This window comes from Salvelinus alpinus, chromosome 18 (genome assembly GCF_045679555.1).
Source record: "Salvelinus alpinus chromosome 18, SLU_Salpinus.1, whole genome shotgun sequence".
Lineage (NCBI taxonomy): Eukaryota > Metazoa > Chordata > Actinopteri > Salmoniformes > Salmonidae > Salvelinus > Salvelinus alpinus.
The window spans coordinates 13,652,603-13,669,454 of record NC_092103.1 but is presented as its reverse complement, the minus strand read 5'-3'; the positions used below and the strand labels follow the sequence as shown (position 1 = coordinate 13,669,454).

Here is a 16,852-nt window from a genome sequence, read left to right as displayed (position 1 = left end):
GATGTACATACGGTCACTAATATGGTCATAACACTGTCATGACACATATACTGTATTTAGACCTGTTGTGACATATATTGCATTATTTTATGGCTGGTTATGACACCTACATAAGAGTGTCAAAACCCACAAAACAAGGCAAAACATTGCTGTACACCATAGCCTACGTGTCAACAGTATGTTTATGTTATATTAAAAAAATACCAAAAATGTACCATATTCAATGATCATTGTAATTGCGCACACATTGATGTCAGACATGCACCTACCCCAATGCTCTGTTGCTGATGACCTGGATGAATGCAGGAGCAGATTTCAGGAGCAGGACAAGACACCCTCTTTTTGACTGATATAAAAGCATGTACGTGATATGCCTATCTGGCTTACATGATTATCATGGTTATAATGCTTCTTGACAGTGTCATGAACAGTGACACAGTAACGTCATAATGCTGCTTTATTTTCTACGAGTTATTTAAAATATGATTTAAAAAACATGACTGTAAAGAATTCATAACAAAAATATGCTTTGTGGCAGGGAAAAAACTAATTGTAATAAATGTGGGTTATGACACTCTATGTAGGTGTCATAACCAGTGGTGACCCGTCATTCAGTGGCGCCCCGTTTTTGTTGTTGCCTGTTTTGCATGTTATTTTGGCACTAATACGTGTCACATATCAGTTCGATAACAAATGAATAATTGAATGAATAAAGCTGCATACAAACATGGTCTCTTTTTTGCTTTCTTGAGTAAGGCAGGAGTTTCAGCCTAGCTCAGTGCTTTTTGAGTAAGGCAGGTGTTTCAGCTTAGCTCAGTGCTTTCTTGAGTAAGGCAGGTGTTTCAGCCTAGCTCAGTGCTTTCTTGAGTAAGGCAGGTGTTTCAGCCTAGCTCAGTGCTTTCTTGAGTAAGGCAGGAGTTTCAGCCTAGCTCAGTGCTTTCTTGAGTAAGGCAGGTGTTTCAGCCTAGCTCAGTGCTTTCTTGAGTAAGGCAGGTGTTTCAGCCTAGCTCAGTGCTTTTTGAGTAAGGCAGGTGTTTCAGCTTAGCTCAGTGCTTTCTTGAGTAAGGCAGGTGTTTCAGCCTAGCTCAGTGCTTTCTTGAGTAAGGCAGGTGTTTCAGCCTAGCTCAGTGCTTTCTTGAGTAAGGCAGGTGTTTCAGCCTAGCTCAGTGCTTTCTTGAGTAAGGCAGGTGTTTCAGCCTAGCTCAGTGCTTTCTTGAGTAAGGCAGGTGTTTCAGCTTAGCTCAGTGCTTTCTTGAGTAAGGCAGGTGTTTCAGCCTAGCTCAGTGCTTTTTGAGTAAGGCAGGTGTTTCAGCTTAGCTCAGTGCTTTCTTGAGTAAGGCAGGTGTTTCAGCCTAGCTCAGTGCTTTCTTGAGTAAGGCAGGTGTTTCAGCCTAGCTCAGTGCTTTCTTGAGTAAGGCAGGAGTTTCAGCCTAGCTCAGTGCTTTCTTGAGTAAGGCATGTGTTTCAGCCTAGCTCAGTGCTTTCTTGAGTAAGGCAGGTGTTTCAGCCTAGCTCAGTGCTTTCTTGAGTAAGGCAGGTGTTTCAGCCAAGCTCAGTACTTTCTTGAGTAAGGCAGGTGTTTCAGCCTAGCTCAGTGCTTTCTTGAGTAAGGCAGGTGTTTCAGCCTAGCTCAGTGCTTTCTTGAGTAAGGCAGGTGTTTCAGCCTAGCTCAGTGCTTTTTGAGTAAAGCAGGTGTTTCAGCCTAGCTCAGTGCTTTCTTGAGTAAGGCAGGTGTTTACGCCTAGCTCAGTACTTTCTTGAGTAAGGCAGAAGTTTCAGCCTAGCTCAGTGCTTTCTTGAGTAAGGCAGGTGTTTCAGCCTAGCTCAGTGCTTTCTTGAGTAAGGCAGGTGTTTCAGCCTAGCTCAGTACTTTCTTGAGTAAGGCAGGTGTTTCAGCCTAGCTCAGTGCTTTCTTGAGTAATGCAGGTGTTTCAGCCTAGCTCAGTACTTTCTTGAGTAAGGCAGGAGTTTCAGCCTAGCTCAGTGCTTTCTTGAGTAAGGCAGGTGTTTCAGCCTAGCTCAGTGCTTTTTGAGTAAGGCAGGTGTTTCAGCCTAGCTCAGTGCTTTCTTGAGTAAGGCAGGTGTTTCAGCCTAGCTCAGTACTTTCTTGAGTAAGGCAGGAGTTTCAGCCTAGCTCAGTGCTTTCTTGAGTAAGGCAGGTGTTTCAGCCTAGCTCAGTACTTTCTTGAGTAAGGCAGGAGTTTCAGCCTAGCTCAGTGCTTTCTTGAGTAAGGCAGGTGTTTCAGCCTAGCTCAGTGCTTTCTTGAGTAAGGCAGGTGTTTCAGCCTAGCTCAGTGCTTTTTGAGTAAGGCAGGTGTTTCAGCCTAGCTCAGTGCTTTCTTGAGTAAGGCAGGTGTTTCAGCCTAGCTCAGTGCTTTTTGAGTAAGGCAGGTGTTTCAGCCTAGCTCAGTGCTTTCTTGAGTAAGGCAGGTGTTTCAGCCTAGCTCAGTGCTTTCTGTGGTGGTGGGCAGCCAGCGGAAAATACGAAGCATAGGGGTTGGCAATGTTCTCTAGTTGCGCCGTGATTGGCTCAGTGTTCTGTCATTCATGGGAACAATGAGTGGTTTGGAAGGAATCAGTGGCTAACTGCAAGCATTGCAAAGCAATCACTAGCCTGCTATTCAGTGGAGTGGGTGTGTGGTTCAAGTCTGGGTTTAAAGGTCTGGTTTAAAGGTCACACCACGGGCCATAAAAGTTTGATAACAACATCATAACAACAAGATAATTTATAGTCAGCAAAAGGGGAGTGACTGCTTTCTACAAGAGCACAAAACGTCTACATTTCTAGGCACCTTTGAAAACCGAGTCAGGTAAAGAGCTTTTTTTGTCATAAAGGGACAGTGTTGTATTTTGAAACAGGCTTGAATAAGCTAAGTGGCCAATAGGCAGAGGGTAACATAATTTTCTAATTCTCTGTAATAATGGTATGGGAATAATAATGCATTTTATTTTGTAAAGTGGTTGCTTGCATCAAACAACACAACAACATTTTCAGTCACCTCCTTGTCTGAAGGACAAGTGGATACACAGGTTAATGTCAAGCCCTGCATGTTTTTTTCAAAAGTCTCATCAAAAGCCACACATTGGCTGCTACTTTAGACTGAGTGATAGAACAGCTATTTCCATGTTAAAATGTTATGGGATACATTTTCTCCATTCTTTTTGATGGTAGGCCACTCTGGTCCCTACATTATTATCAAATAGCCACAGTAGTCTACTTGGCCACTGTTAAAACTGTAACTTAAAGTGGGTACAGCCTCAGGGTTCACAGTAAACGCGCGCTGGAAGCTGCACAGAATTTCACAACGTTCAAGTTTGCGCTCAGCAGACCTGAAATTTGCTCAGTGCCGAACAATTTTTAGAGGGAACATTGATCGTAATGTATTTTGACACTGGGTAGTCAAGTAAAGTGTTACCCCAAAATCGAATATCATGGATGGCCAGTCATTGCATCCGTACCTCTATCTATGAATTTAACAGTGGGGCGGACAGAACGGTTTGTTATTGTTTCACCTCTGATTGACGCTTTAACAGAGCGTTTACACTATACAAGCGGCACTCGCCTAGCCACGCTACCCTCGTCCTCATGTGGGTGCTAATAAGCTAGTAAGCAAGCTAGGTAGTGCTACGTATCAACAGCCAGTGCTCTACTTCTACATACAGGACTTCTCAGTTGGAGCATTGCAACTCTTATGACCTAACAGCCATTAGCTTAAGTACTCTGAATAAAATGACTCACTTTGTTCCAAACCCCAAGCCAAGGCCTGTATGACATAGCTTTTTTTTCTTAAATAGCATCTACTGGATCTGGGCCACATGGCTTCAGAGTCAATCAGTCAAATTAAATGCACTTTGGACTGCCTTATAAATATGGAACATATTTATAGGCCTACCCCATTTAGCTGTACCCTCCAGATCCCCTGTTATTGAGGTGATCAAGAGACCGTGGGAGGCCTGATAACATGCAGAGCACTGAGACAGACAGTGCATCTCACCAGTAGCAAAATATCATCTGCTGAGTGGCAGCAAGTCACGAATAAATGGCACAAACTCTCACTCATTTATCAATGTTTATACATACACTATCGTTCAAACGTTTGGGGTTACTTAGAAATGTCCTTGTTTTTTTTTTAAAAGCACATTTTTTGTCCATTAAAAGAACATCAAATTGATCAGAAATACAGTGTAGACATTGTTCATGTTATAAATGACTATTGTAGCTGGAAATGGCAGATTCTTAATGGAATATCTGCGTAGGCGTACAGAGGCCCATTATCAGCAACCATCACTCCTGTGTTCCAATGGCACGTTGTGTTAGCTAATCCAAGTTTATAATTTTAAAAGGCTAATTGATCATGAGAAAACCCTTTTGCAATTATGTTAGCGCAGCTGAAAACAGTTGTTCTGATTAAAGAAGCAATAAAATTGTCCTTCATTAGACTAGTTGAGTATCTGGAGCATCAGCATTTGTGGGTTCGATTGCAGGCTCAAAATGGCCAGAAACAAAGAACTTTCTTCTGAAACTCGTCAGTCTATTCTTGTTCTGAGAAATGGCTATTCCATGCGAGAAATTGCCAAGAAACTGAAGATCTCGTACACCGCTGTGTACTACTCCCTTCACAAAACAGCGCAAACTGTCTCTAAGCAGAATAGAAAGAGGAGTGGGAGGCCCCGGTGCACAACTGAGCAAGAGGACAAGTACATTAGAGTGTCTAGTTTGAGAAACAGACGCCTCACAAGTCCTCAACTGGCAGCTTCATTAAATAGTACCCGCAAAACACCAGTCTCAACGTCATCAGTGAAGAGGCGACTCCGGGATGCTGGCCTTCTAGGCAGAGTTGCAAAGAAAAAGCCATATCTCAGACTGGCCAATAAAAAGAAAAGATTAAGATGGGCAAAAGAACAGTTCCTCTGTCCAGTGTCTGTGTTCTTTTGCCCATCTTAATCTTTTACAACATGAACAATGTCTACACTGTATTTCTGATCAATTTGATGTTATTTTAAAGGACAAAAAACAAGGACATTTCTAAGTGACCCCAAACTTTTGAACGGTAGTGTACATACAAACACGCACTCGTTCTTCATCATGTTTTATACATGAAATGTTCATAATGGTAAATCCTGTTAACAAGTAACGTTTTTAACACTGATGGCTACAATAACAGAATTTTTTATTCCCAGTAACAAGAGACAACATGGGGGTGTGCATGTTAACATTTTGTGAACTTTATTCAAAGAAAACAAGCAATTTTATATATATTATTGATCCAGGAAGTAATTAACTTGTGTCTCTGTCGGAGATGGGAATTTGACATGATAGGGAACTAATTGGAGATATCTCCTTACAACATGCACTAACGAGCAATCTACAGGAAAACAACATTGAATGTGATGAGAGGATTGTGATATTCAGAATGAGGAGGATGCATTGCTAAAGGTGGTATAGAAGAAAATTGAATAGTTTTCGTAATATGGATAGCTTCACTCAAATTTCCATTAAAGGCTTTATACAAGAATACAACTGAACAACAATTTTCACTTAACAACCAAGGCAGGACCTAAGGACAATATCTAACATGAGACAATTATTAAGAAATATAAACTCAGTGTGAGGTCGGTATTGTATCTACAACAATCCATCATCATACTGAAATCTGGTAATGCAAACGTATCACAAGATCACTTATACTTAAGCAATAAGGCCCGAGGAGGTGTAGTATATGGCCAATATATCACGACTAAGGGCTGTTCTTAGGCCCGATGCAACGTAGAATGCCTGCATACAGCCCTTAGCCGTGGTATATAGGCCATATATCACAAACCCCCGAGGTGCCTTATTGCCATTATAAACTGGTTACCAACGTAATTAGTGTAATAAAAATAAATGTTTTGTCATACCCGTGGTATACGGTCTGATATACTACGGCTGTCAGCCAATCAGCATTCAGGGCTCGAACCGCCCAGTTTATAATGTACTATACACAACCACAGTCATTGTCTGTCACTCTTTTACTATTCCAACAGTTAAAGCAATAATCTGCGGTAGCCGCAAAAAAATAAATACACAAAACTATACTGAGAATCACAAACACAGCAGAAATAACTTTTCCACATTGTAAACACAGCACTTTGATCTGTATGCATACACAGTGCACACCAACATCACCTGTTGGATCATTTAAGGTTACATACTTCAAGGGAATATGCCGTTTCATTACCAATTAGCCTTGCAACAGCTTGAAACTCTTCCAGGTTCCTTTCTGTTACTTTCTCGGCGTCTTATCATTTTACCATCTGGAAAAGGCTCATACTTGGCTCACAAGTTCATACAGAAACAGGACACTCTGTTAAGAAAAATGTTATAGTTTAAATTCCAAACACGTTGCTCTCATGCAATGTCATTCCTTGACCAGAAGAAATCGAAAAACGTGCTATTTACATGTGAAAATGTAATGGGAGGAATTTTCGGCATTGTCTTTTTTTTTACGAACTCTTTCTGGGCTCTCTGGGTGATTTTATTGGCTAATTAATGTCAGTGATACCCAGTTAGTAGTAAAATATGAATGTCCTCCTGCATAACCTGAAGATTTCCCTAATCATTGTTAACCAATATTTGATCTTTAGTTAAGCAACCTGTAACAAATAATTCTGTAGCTGGGGGACAGAAATGCAGGTGGTTCACTTCATTCTTCCCTCACGTGTATGCTAAAATTGGGTCTCTGTAGTTGAATTGAGGGTGCCTATATGGGACACTAAGAGCACTGAATTAAATGTTTGTGGCATATGTACTGCACATCTGGTAGCTACAGTCAGGTGTAAAAAGCTCTTTCACAGTCACATGTCATGTCAGTACCTTTGAGTGATTGGTGCTTTTTGAGGTCGGTTCAGTTTCTGTTTGTTATGAAAAAATAGTCACGGTTTTCAATTTCATTTTTTTGGGGACATTAAATGCACTATGCATTATGTGGGATGAATGCTGTAACAACACAGAATACAACTATTAATAAAGTCCCATTATGGTAGTGACTGCTCATTACTGCTTATCACTTATTAACCATAATTTAATCACATTACTTTACTGTAATAAAATATTTCGGTTGTTGTGTATATTACATCTCATCTCTATAGAGCTGCTACCTATGCTGTCTGAGAAAATCACTATTTTAGTAGTTCTTCAAAGTAAATAAGACATACTTTTATAACTGCTGAATGACAACTATCAATCACTTTGATCATGTATTTTCAGGTAGAGATTCCTCGCAGAGCAACTACTTTTTATTCCTCTATCTCTCTCCATCACATGTTCTCTCTTCTCTCCGTCTCGTGTCTGCTCCACACAGACTGGACAAGTAGGCGGGCGCGCAATGGATTGTGATCATTGTAGTTAATTATTATGTTTTCTGTGCTGAACTATGTAGAATAATGGCCTGTTGGAAACTACAACTCCCTACTACATAGCACAGTTCGGTGGGGCTCCAGGCATAAGCGACTCCAGGCATAAGGAACATTAGCAATCGCTTTGGCCCCCCAACCCAATTTTTTTTTATGAACTTAGTCGGGGTCTCAATTTACTGTTGCGAATTAGAATAGTAGAATACACAGGGTGCAAGTTAGAAATTTGGTTGTGTATCAGCAGTTTTTATCTTGTTTGGTCAGTCACTGACAGTCACTCAATTAGCAATGTCAACTAAGAATTTTTAGATTGATAAATTAGTCTAGCCAGTTATCTAAACTGATCTCCAGGGGGCCCCCATTGATTTTGTTAGTCACTCTCACTCAGATATCATTATGATGGCATACTGAAAGTCATGGCAAAATGTGTAGAATCGCATGACATTTGTTAGATATATTTTTGTTGTTGTAACGTCTCTGCCCCATGCCCCAAAAATGTTTATTGCAGGAAATTTGCTTTTATGGTCAACTCCACCATTTTTCAAACTTATTTGCATTATCTCCAGCACGAATACCAGTGTCAACATATGTGAAAACAGCTAATTTCTTAGTTTTGTAGAAATACAGGGCCTTCAGAATGTATTCATACCCCTTGACTTATTCCACCTTTTGAGCCTGAATTCAAAATGGATTAAATATGTTTTTTCTCACCCATCTACACACAATACCCTATAATGACAAAGTGAGAACATATTTTCAGAAAACTTTGCAAATTTATTGAAAATGAAATACAGAAATATCTCATTTACATAAGTATTCACAACCCTGAGTCAATACATGTTAGAATCATCTTTGACAGCGATTACAGCTGGAACTCTTTATGGGTGTCTTTAAGAGTTTTGCACACATTTTTACATTCTTCAAGCTCTGTCAAGTTTGTTGTTGATCATTGCTAGACAGCCATTTTCAAGTCTTGCCGATTCAAGTTGAAACTGTAACTAGGCCACTCAGAACATTCGATCTCGTCTTGGTCAGCAACTCCAGTGTATATTTGGCCTTGCGTTTTAGGTTATTGTCCTGCTGAAAGGTGAATTTGTCTCCCTGTGTCTGTTGGAAAGCAGACTGAACCAGGTTTCCCTCTAGGATTTTACCTGTGCTTAGCTCTATTCCGTTTCTTTTTATCTAAAGAACTCCTTTGTCCTTGACAATGACAAGCATACCCATACATTGGAAGCACAGAATCGTGTAGAATGTCATTGTATGTTGTAGCGTTAAGATTTCCCTTCACTGGAATTAAGGGGCCTAGCTGAAACCTTGAAAAACAGCCCCAGACCATTATTCCTCCTCCACCAAACTTTACAGTTGGCACTATGCATTCGGGTAGTTAGTGTTCTCTTGGCATCTGCCAAACGCAGATTCGTCCGTCAGACTGCCAGATGGTGAAGCGTCACTCCAGAGAACGCATTTCCACTGCTCCAGAATCCAATGGCAGCGAGCTTTACACCACACCAGCCAACGCTTGGCATAGCACAGGGTAATCTTAGGCTTGTGTGAGGCTGCTCGGCCATGGAAACACATTTCATGACGCTCCCGACGAACATTTCTTGAGCTGACGTTGCTTCCAGAGGCATTTTTTCTCCCCAATTTCAATCTTGTCTCATCGCTGCAACTCCCCAACTGGCTCAGGAGAGGCAAAGGTCTAGTCATGCGTCCTCTGAAACATGACTCGCCAAACCACACTTCTTAACACCCGCCCACTTAACTAGCTGCACCAATGTGTCAGATGAAACACCGTTCAACTGATGACCAAAGTCAGCCTGCAAGCTCCTGACCCACCACAAGGAGTCACTCAAGCGCGATGAGACAACCCCCCTGCCAAACCCTCCCCTGGGCCAATTGTGCTCCTCCCTATGGGACTCCCGGTCACTTTCGGTTGTGACACAGCCTGGGATCGAACCCAGGTCTGTAAAGATGCCTCAAGCACTGCGATGCAGTGCCTTAGACCACTGCACCACTCGGGAGGCTTTTTCAGAGGCAGTTTGGAACTCGTGGGCCCGTACTGTGAGCTTGTGTGGCCTACCACTTCGTGGCTGAGCCGTTGTTGCTCCTAGACGTTTCCACTTCACTATAACTCATTTTAAGGGTGTCCACATGTTTTTGTATATATTGTGTATGTAGACACTAGTTTGGTGCTGAATTTGATGAATATGAGGTTGAAAAGTGGCGTAATTGCCCTTTAAAATTGCAACCATTTCTCTCCATCCCATGACAAGATTGGTAGAATTGCAGTAAATCATTTTTAAAACTGCTAAATTTCTCTCTGCCAACTTGCAAAATTAGTAGAATTGCTTGAAATGTGTAAGAAAATTGCACAATTTTCTCTCCACTGCATGGCAAAATGTTTAGAACTGCAGAAAACTGGCTTTAAAACTGCAAAAGTTTCTCCCTGCCCCATGGCAAAATTTGTATAATTGCATGAAATGTGTTATAAAATATATATTTTTTTCTCTACCACATGGCAAAATGTGTAAAATTGCAAATCTCCAATCTCTAGAGGACCACAACAACAAAAAAATCCCACTTGGTGGCCTCTTGTTAGGGGAGCCCCCCCAACCAAATCTTGTTTAGGGCCCCCAAAAGGCTACAGCCAGCCCTGCAGTTCTGGCTTGGTCTGATTTATCTCCAGAGAAACTGCAGATCGCGCTCACAGAAAGAAAACTAAAAATAACTTAACATTTCGGTTAATCGCTCAGCACTATTGCGCTCTTATCTCCAACCTGTCCATTTTCCAACCTCACCATGCACACACCCCCCACTGTTGTTGTCCACCCAACTGCCTTTCAAAGCTTCCACACCTGACACATAGCGACCCCCGATGGAAAGAGTCTACCAACATCCTCTGCATGAACACCCCGTATTATTGACACTCTACCGTTACTGTTACTTCCCTCTGCCCAGGAGCCTCTGCAGAGCCTTCCTCCTTCCTCTGCTCCATCTCCAGACACACGCAGCCCATCAGGTCGCTGTCGGTGTAGATGCGGTTCCTCACCCCCAGGGTGGTGAGAAGGTTGGCACTGAGGGCTGTGTTCCGGGGGGCTCTGGCATTGTGCCCCCGCTGAGCCTTGCTCACCGCCTGCTCCTGAGGGACCACGCTGCAACATGATCTAGGGTGACAGGCAGCCTGGAAGCCCTTCTTAAAGTTCTCATTGAAGTAGCCATAGATGATGGGGTTGATGCTGGAGTTGGAGAAGGCCAGCCAGTGGGAGAAAGGGAAGATGTAGCCTGTCAGAAGGTCCAGCTGGTCCCCTTCAGGTCTGGCGTAGTCTGTGAGGAGCATCAGGGTCCAGAGAGGCAGCCAGGACAGCATGAAGAGGAGGGCCACCACGATGAGCATCTTAACCACCTTGACTTTCCTCTGGGAGATGGGGGACTTGACGTCTGGGTGCCCCCTACTGGACAGAACAGCTGTAGAGTAGAGCTTGGCCCCAATGCAGCCATACATTATCATGATGAGAGCCAGGGGCATCAGATAGATGTGTGTGAACAGGACCATGGTGTAAACCTTCCTCATCTCCGGGTCAGGCCAGGTCTCATAGCAGTAGTAGAGAGGGTAGGTATGGTTGTCACTGGATACCATGAAGTGACCCTCCTCTTGCTCCACCATCAGCATCACAGCCGACGGAAGCATGATAACCAACGCAAGAGCCCATACCAGCCCTATAGTTGCCTTAGCAACAAGAAGGGTTAGCTTGGGCTTAAAGGGGTAAACAATACAGCGGAATCTAACAGGAGAGAGAAGAGATAGATGAGAAGTGATTAAGTGATTCATTTGAGCGATTATCTGCCACATAGATTAAACTGTTTATTGTACAACATTAAGTATTTAACATGCATAGATGAGAGCCTCACTATCCCCTTCCAGTTCCCATGTGTAGATACTTTTGGGGGGGGGGACTTACCTGTCCACAGCAATGGCAACCAAGGTGAATACTGATGCACCTACTGATATCCCCTGTACCAGACCACTTAGCTTACACACTGCATTGCTAAAGGGCCAACCTGCAAAACATCAATAGCAACAATAATACTTTATTAGTGAGCTGCCAGACATATCAATAGCCACACTGTGAACAGGTGTTTTTGACATGTTTGGTACATGTGAGTTTGGTATATGGGATTTGGTCAGAATAATGAAGGGGATAACATCTTCAGGAGCACTATATTCATGTTTTAGTACTTTTCTAACCTGCATGAAAGGTACAGAAATAAACTGTTAGACAAGAGTGGATAAAGTGGAGGAAGTCTTTGTACCTGCCCAGCGAAAGAATTTAGCCTTGAAAAGGTCATTACTTTAAGTTATGCCTTCCTGACTGAGTGATTTTGTGGCAATGCATGTTTCACACTTTTGTAAATGTGGGGTTTTCTAAAAGCCCTTTTCCTGCCAAGACTCAACTAATGTCTGTATTGATGTTGTAAAACAGGAAGAGATTGTGAAGAACTGTCTACAAATGTTAAGTAATTCATCAGGCTGTCAAATGAAAGACAGCTGTGATCATCATGTTCAGGCCCACTACTATTCTCTCAGTTCTGAGACTTCAGCAAATATCCAAACGTTAATCAGCAATTTCCGCAAGTCCATGTGTAAACAGATAGCTATAAATAATAGTTTAAAAAAAGCAAAAATAACAGGATGGCGATCCAGCTCGTGGTTTGTGAGATGTGTGAAGATTCAGTACTGTGAGAATGAATTGAACTGATCTAAACCATTGCAAAGCTGGCTGTGCTGGTGTGTGTGCAACCACATAGACACATAGACCCGTGCTGAAACTGAATCATACATTACATGTGAATGAACATAATTATGCTTCTTTCAAGGCACGAGTTGTTTTTCCTAATAATTGTCATTATCGATAGCTAAAGGCAACTGGCCAATCTGTTATAAAAATAACTGTCTCTCGCTAAAGGTTGCATCATTATTTTCATCAAGGCCAAACGTAATCAATTCAAAGCATCATGTATTTATTAATTTATGGAATCATTATAACAGTAGGGTAAAACTAACTCAGTGGCCTTGTGGTTAGAGTATCCGCTCTGAGATTTGAAGTGGGGGGGTTCGAACCCCAGTTGAGTCATACCAAAGACTCTAAAAATGGGAGGACCCAATGCCTCTCTGCTTTACACTCAGCATTAATGAGATGGATTACGGGTAAGGCCCCTGCGATAGACTAGCCTCCTGTCCAATGGATGTACTTGTACATCAAGCTGCCTCATACTACAGAAACAGGAGATTGGCCATTCTTCTATAGCAGTAGGGTATTACCTGTGATGAGGTTGTCCACCAGCGTGGTGGGGATGCAGAAGATGCCCACCAGCAGGTCACTGATAGCCAGATTGAAGATGAAGAGGTTGGTGACCGTCCGCATGTGACGGTTCCTCACAACAATGAGGCACACCAGGCCATTACCCACCATGCACAGCAGGAAGATGAACAGGTAGGCCAGGGTGTAGCTGGCTGCTATTGCCAGGGAGTGTTGGTAGTAAGGCGAGAGCTTGACGCTAGAGACGGTGCAGCTGGAGTTGGTGTTGGTGCAGTTGGTGACGTTGGCGAGGTTTGTGGATAGCAAGAGGTCAGAGGTCATGTAAAGAGTAGTGGTCAGTTGAAGTTCCCATGTGTCCTCCATCTTGAACTTCTCTTCTTAGACCAGGAGGAAAGTATCAGGCATAGGCAAAAAAAAAAAATATATATACAGTATATATTTATCACATGGAAGTATTTGGTGTCTTAAAAAAAAGTGTAATCACATTATCAGTCTTTTGTCACTTTGGTAAATTCAATTAATTTATTGACTAGTAGATCGATATGGTTGTCCAGTTGATCCAGTGAGAATGCACTGCAGTGTATAGTTGTTTAGGACAATCCACTGTAGGACCTCAGGGTAATGTACAGTATACAGCAGTGGAGGCTGCCGAGGGGAGGACGGCTCACAATAATGGCTAGAACTGAGCGAATGGAATGGCATCAAACACATGGAAACCATGGAAACCATGTGTTTAATACCGTTCTACTGAATCCTCTCCACCATTAACACATGCCTGTCCTCCCTAATTAAGGTGCCACCAACCTCCTGTGGTGTACAGTATTGTAGCAAATACAGGGGGTAGCCTCGACCGGGACTCAAACCTCAGTCCAGTGACTGTCAAAACCAACACCTTAACCGTTACGGCAAGAGGTCCACACCTCTTTACGAGGTCACTAGATGTTGGGTTAAGGTCGCTACATTACCTCCTTCCTTCAGGAGAGCGTGTCCCCACACTTTTCTATACCAAGTCCCTCACATGTACACAGTTCTCCGATGGTCTCACAGGCGCATTCCCACTTCTGACACCAATGTAGCCCCGACCGGGACTCAAACCCGGGTTATGCGACTGTCAAGCCAACACCTTAACTGTTATCCCAAGTGGGCCGGACCTCATGACGATGTCACAAGGTGTTGGGTTAAGGTCTTTACAGTATTTTTTTAGTAATCGGCCACAAGTTGGTCTGTTTGTCAGCTGTCTCCATCAAGCACAATGCTATGCATAACAAGCCTCAATGAATTACGCAATTAGGTGAAAGCAATGTTGTTGTAATTATAGCGAGACGGTGAATGTCGATTAAGGAATATGAGAACTTCTCTATGACAACCATTCATCTTGGATGGCACAACACCCATTCTACTTTACTGAATGCATTCTGTTTTTCAAAGGGGATGAGAGATGTGTTTGTGAAAGTCATTGGCATTATGATATGTCAACAACGATGTTTTACATAATAATTCAACAAGTCAGTTGGCTCTGATATCTCTGATTGCATCGCATTCATTCATTACACATGAACAATTATCTATTTAAATATAATATTATGTTTATGATATGCTTATCAAGTGAATAAAACTGTATAAACATACACAACCAATCATTAAATGGTTTTTAGATGTCAAAATTAAGCTATCATTCAAAACCAAAAGCATTTCATTCAAACAATAAACAATGAAAGAATGTATAAACAATAAAATAATGTAACTATTTCTTACATTTCAATAAAACATTTAAAATAAAGTGATACAATAGCCTATAAATATTTGGTGTTATTTCTCAACACATTAGTGAAGTGTTCACATAGATGTGTTGACATAGGAGTAAATCTAATTTTCACAACAGGTACATTTCAATGGATCCGAATTTTTAAATGGAATGGGATTTGTTTTTGTTTTTTACGATAATTTTACTTTTTATTATTTAATTCACCTTACATTTTCCGAAATAAAGTGAAAGCGCCTACCTTATCAAGATAATTCCGTTGACAAAGAAAGCCCTATACTAGACTTAAAATAGTAAGAAAAGCCGTTGGTGATTTATAGAATAAAGACCATATCTTAATAAGTGCCTTTTCAAAGACGTCCACCCGTGCAGTAACAGAAGAAAAAATAACCAAATCGTAAATACTCTGCACACTAAATTAAGAAATAGATACAGAGAGAACGACTAAACTTTTCCCCACTAAAACACTTTCATATGCATTTTAAGCTCTTTTGCTTGTTTGTCTCATCCTCACAACCGTCTATGCGTCGGGCGAATGAGGAGGCGTACACGGTGCACGTGAACGGCTTTTATAGCTACAGCGCAGTCGTGCGTGCGCCACAGTTGGAGATGTTCTAGAGACCTCAGGCTACTCATCATCAGTTTTCGCAGAAAAGCAATGATCTCGAGTATTCCTTTACTTGGCAATTCCAATAAATTCCAATAATGAAATCACCCTACCATGTCGGAATACTATATATTGGTCTGAAGTCAGCGAAATGAATTAATTGTGTTAGGCCTACGGGGTTACTCAGTTGTCGGCGTCAAGTGTTGTCACAAGTCAACAGTGTTGTCACAAGTCAACAGTGTTGTCACAAGTCAACAGTGTTGTCACAAGTCAACAGTGTTGTCACAAGTCAACAGTGTTGTCACAAGTCAACAGTGATACACTCATGTTTTAGCTTCCCCATGACCCTAGCCATTACACTGCTACTTGTGGTTGCACTTGTCATATCAGCTCATATCATGAACTCACTGCCTATATCCATATATCTCGAACAAACATCTGCACTGTAGGCATCCTGCATAAAGGGACAGTACATCGTGTAAATGGAATAACTGCATGATGAAAGTTGTTCAAATACATATAGGCTTTAGTTTCAAAATGAGAGAAAAAGTTGACGAGCTGTGGTATACCATAATTACCAATCCCATCAGAAGTCAGTGAATGAGACATCATTTAGCTTGGAAAACATGTTACCAAATGTCCCCAGGGTACAAGCAGAGAGAGCAACATCAATACGGTATCAAACAATCTGTGTCTATATCCTTACAAAACAATTGTGTTGAGCCCCAGTACTATTCATCTGAGAGCCAATCATTTACAGGACCTGGGGAAACCATAAAAATACATAAACCGTATTTCAAAGCGTGAGCTAGCAGGGGTGCAAAGTGCTGTAGCTCAAATACAACATAATTATGCAAATAAGTAATGTGAAAGTACAAGTGATACATTTCATGCTCCTAGGGGAGCATTTGACATTCCTCATTTATAGCCCAGTCTACTGTACATCTCAGCCATTCAGCTGTTGAAAATAGCTTTTTTCATGTCCAGGACCAGTGGAGCAGGTAGCAGTATTTTGGACCTCATTCCAACTAAGGGCAACCACAATGTCCTCACTCCCTATCACCATTGGAATGCTTTCACATTGATTTCACGATAGAATTAACTAATCAAATATTTGTCATTGGTATTGACACAGCAACAGCTGAAAGCAACTAATTCCTGTCTTGAAATCTCTTTTCCAAATAAACCTATAATTCTAAGAACAGCTGAAAGTCAAGGTTCCCTGTTCACTGTTGTTGCCTTGAAACCTCTTTTATCCAGCAAAACACTGACCAGACAATGAATTAGGCAGGTTGGAATAATGTGAAAGCAATGTGAAAGCATTCCAATGGTGAGAGGACATTGCAGTTGTCCTTGGTAGGAAGGACAACCACAATGTCCTCAGTCCCCATCACCATTAGGTCTGTGTCTTCTGGCATCCAGTACTTTCCAGTAGTTTACTTATACAGTTTAAGAACTGCAGAACACTGTACAATTCTATGTTCTTGCATCATCAATGTATCAATTCACATCAAGTTAGGTTGGAAGGTAAAGCAAAAGAACATACCAGTATGGATGGGACTGTAAAAGCGACATCATCATCCTCCATCAGCAAGCTTCAATACAGTAGGGCAAAGTGGAGAGTCACTCTGATGTACTACCATGGTGTAGTGCACTATGCATTGCTGACAAACTTGGGTTGTATAAAGTATAAGAGTATAGTCCCGGATTTCATTGATAGGCTGATGATTTTGTCATACATACAATCAGTGCAAATGGAGACGTTGCACTATC

General features: G+C 41.7%; 1 pseudogene; it reads right to left on the bottom strand.

Moving 5' to 3' along the window:
- Nucleotides 1-5,231: 5,231 nt before the first annotated feature.
- On the bottom strand, nucleotides 5,232-13,421 carry LOC139543834 (neuropeptide FF receptor 1-like; annotated as a pseudogene).
- Between the last annotated feature and the right edge of the window lie 3,431 nt (nucleotides 13,422-16,852).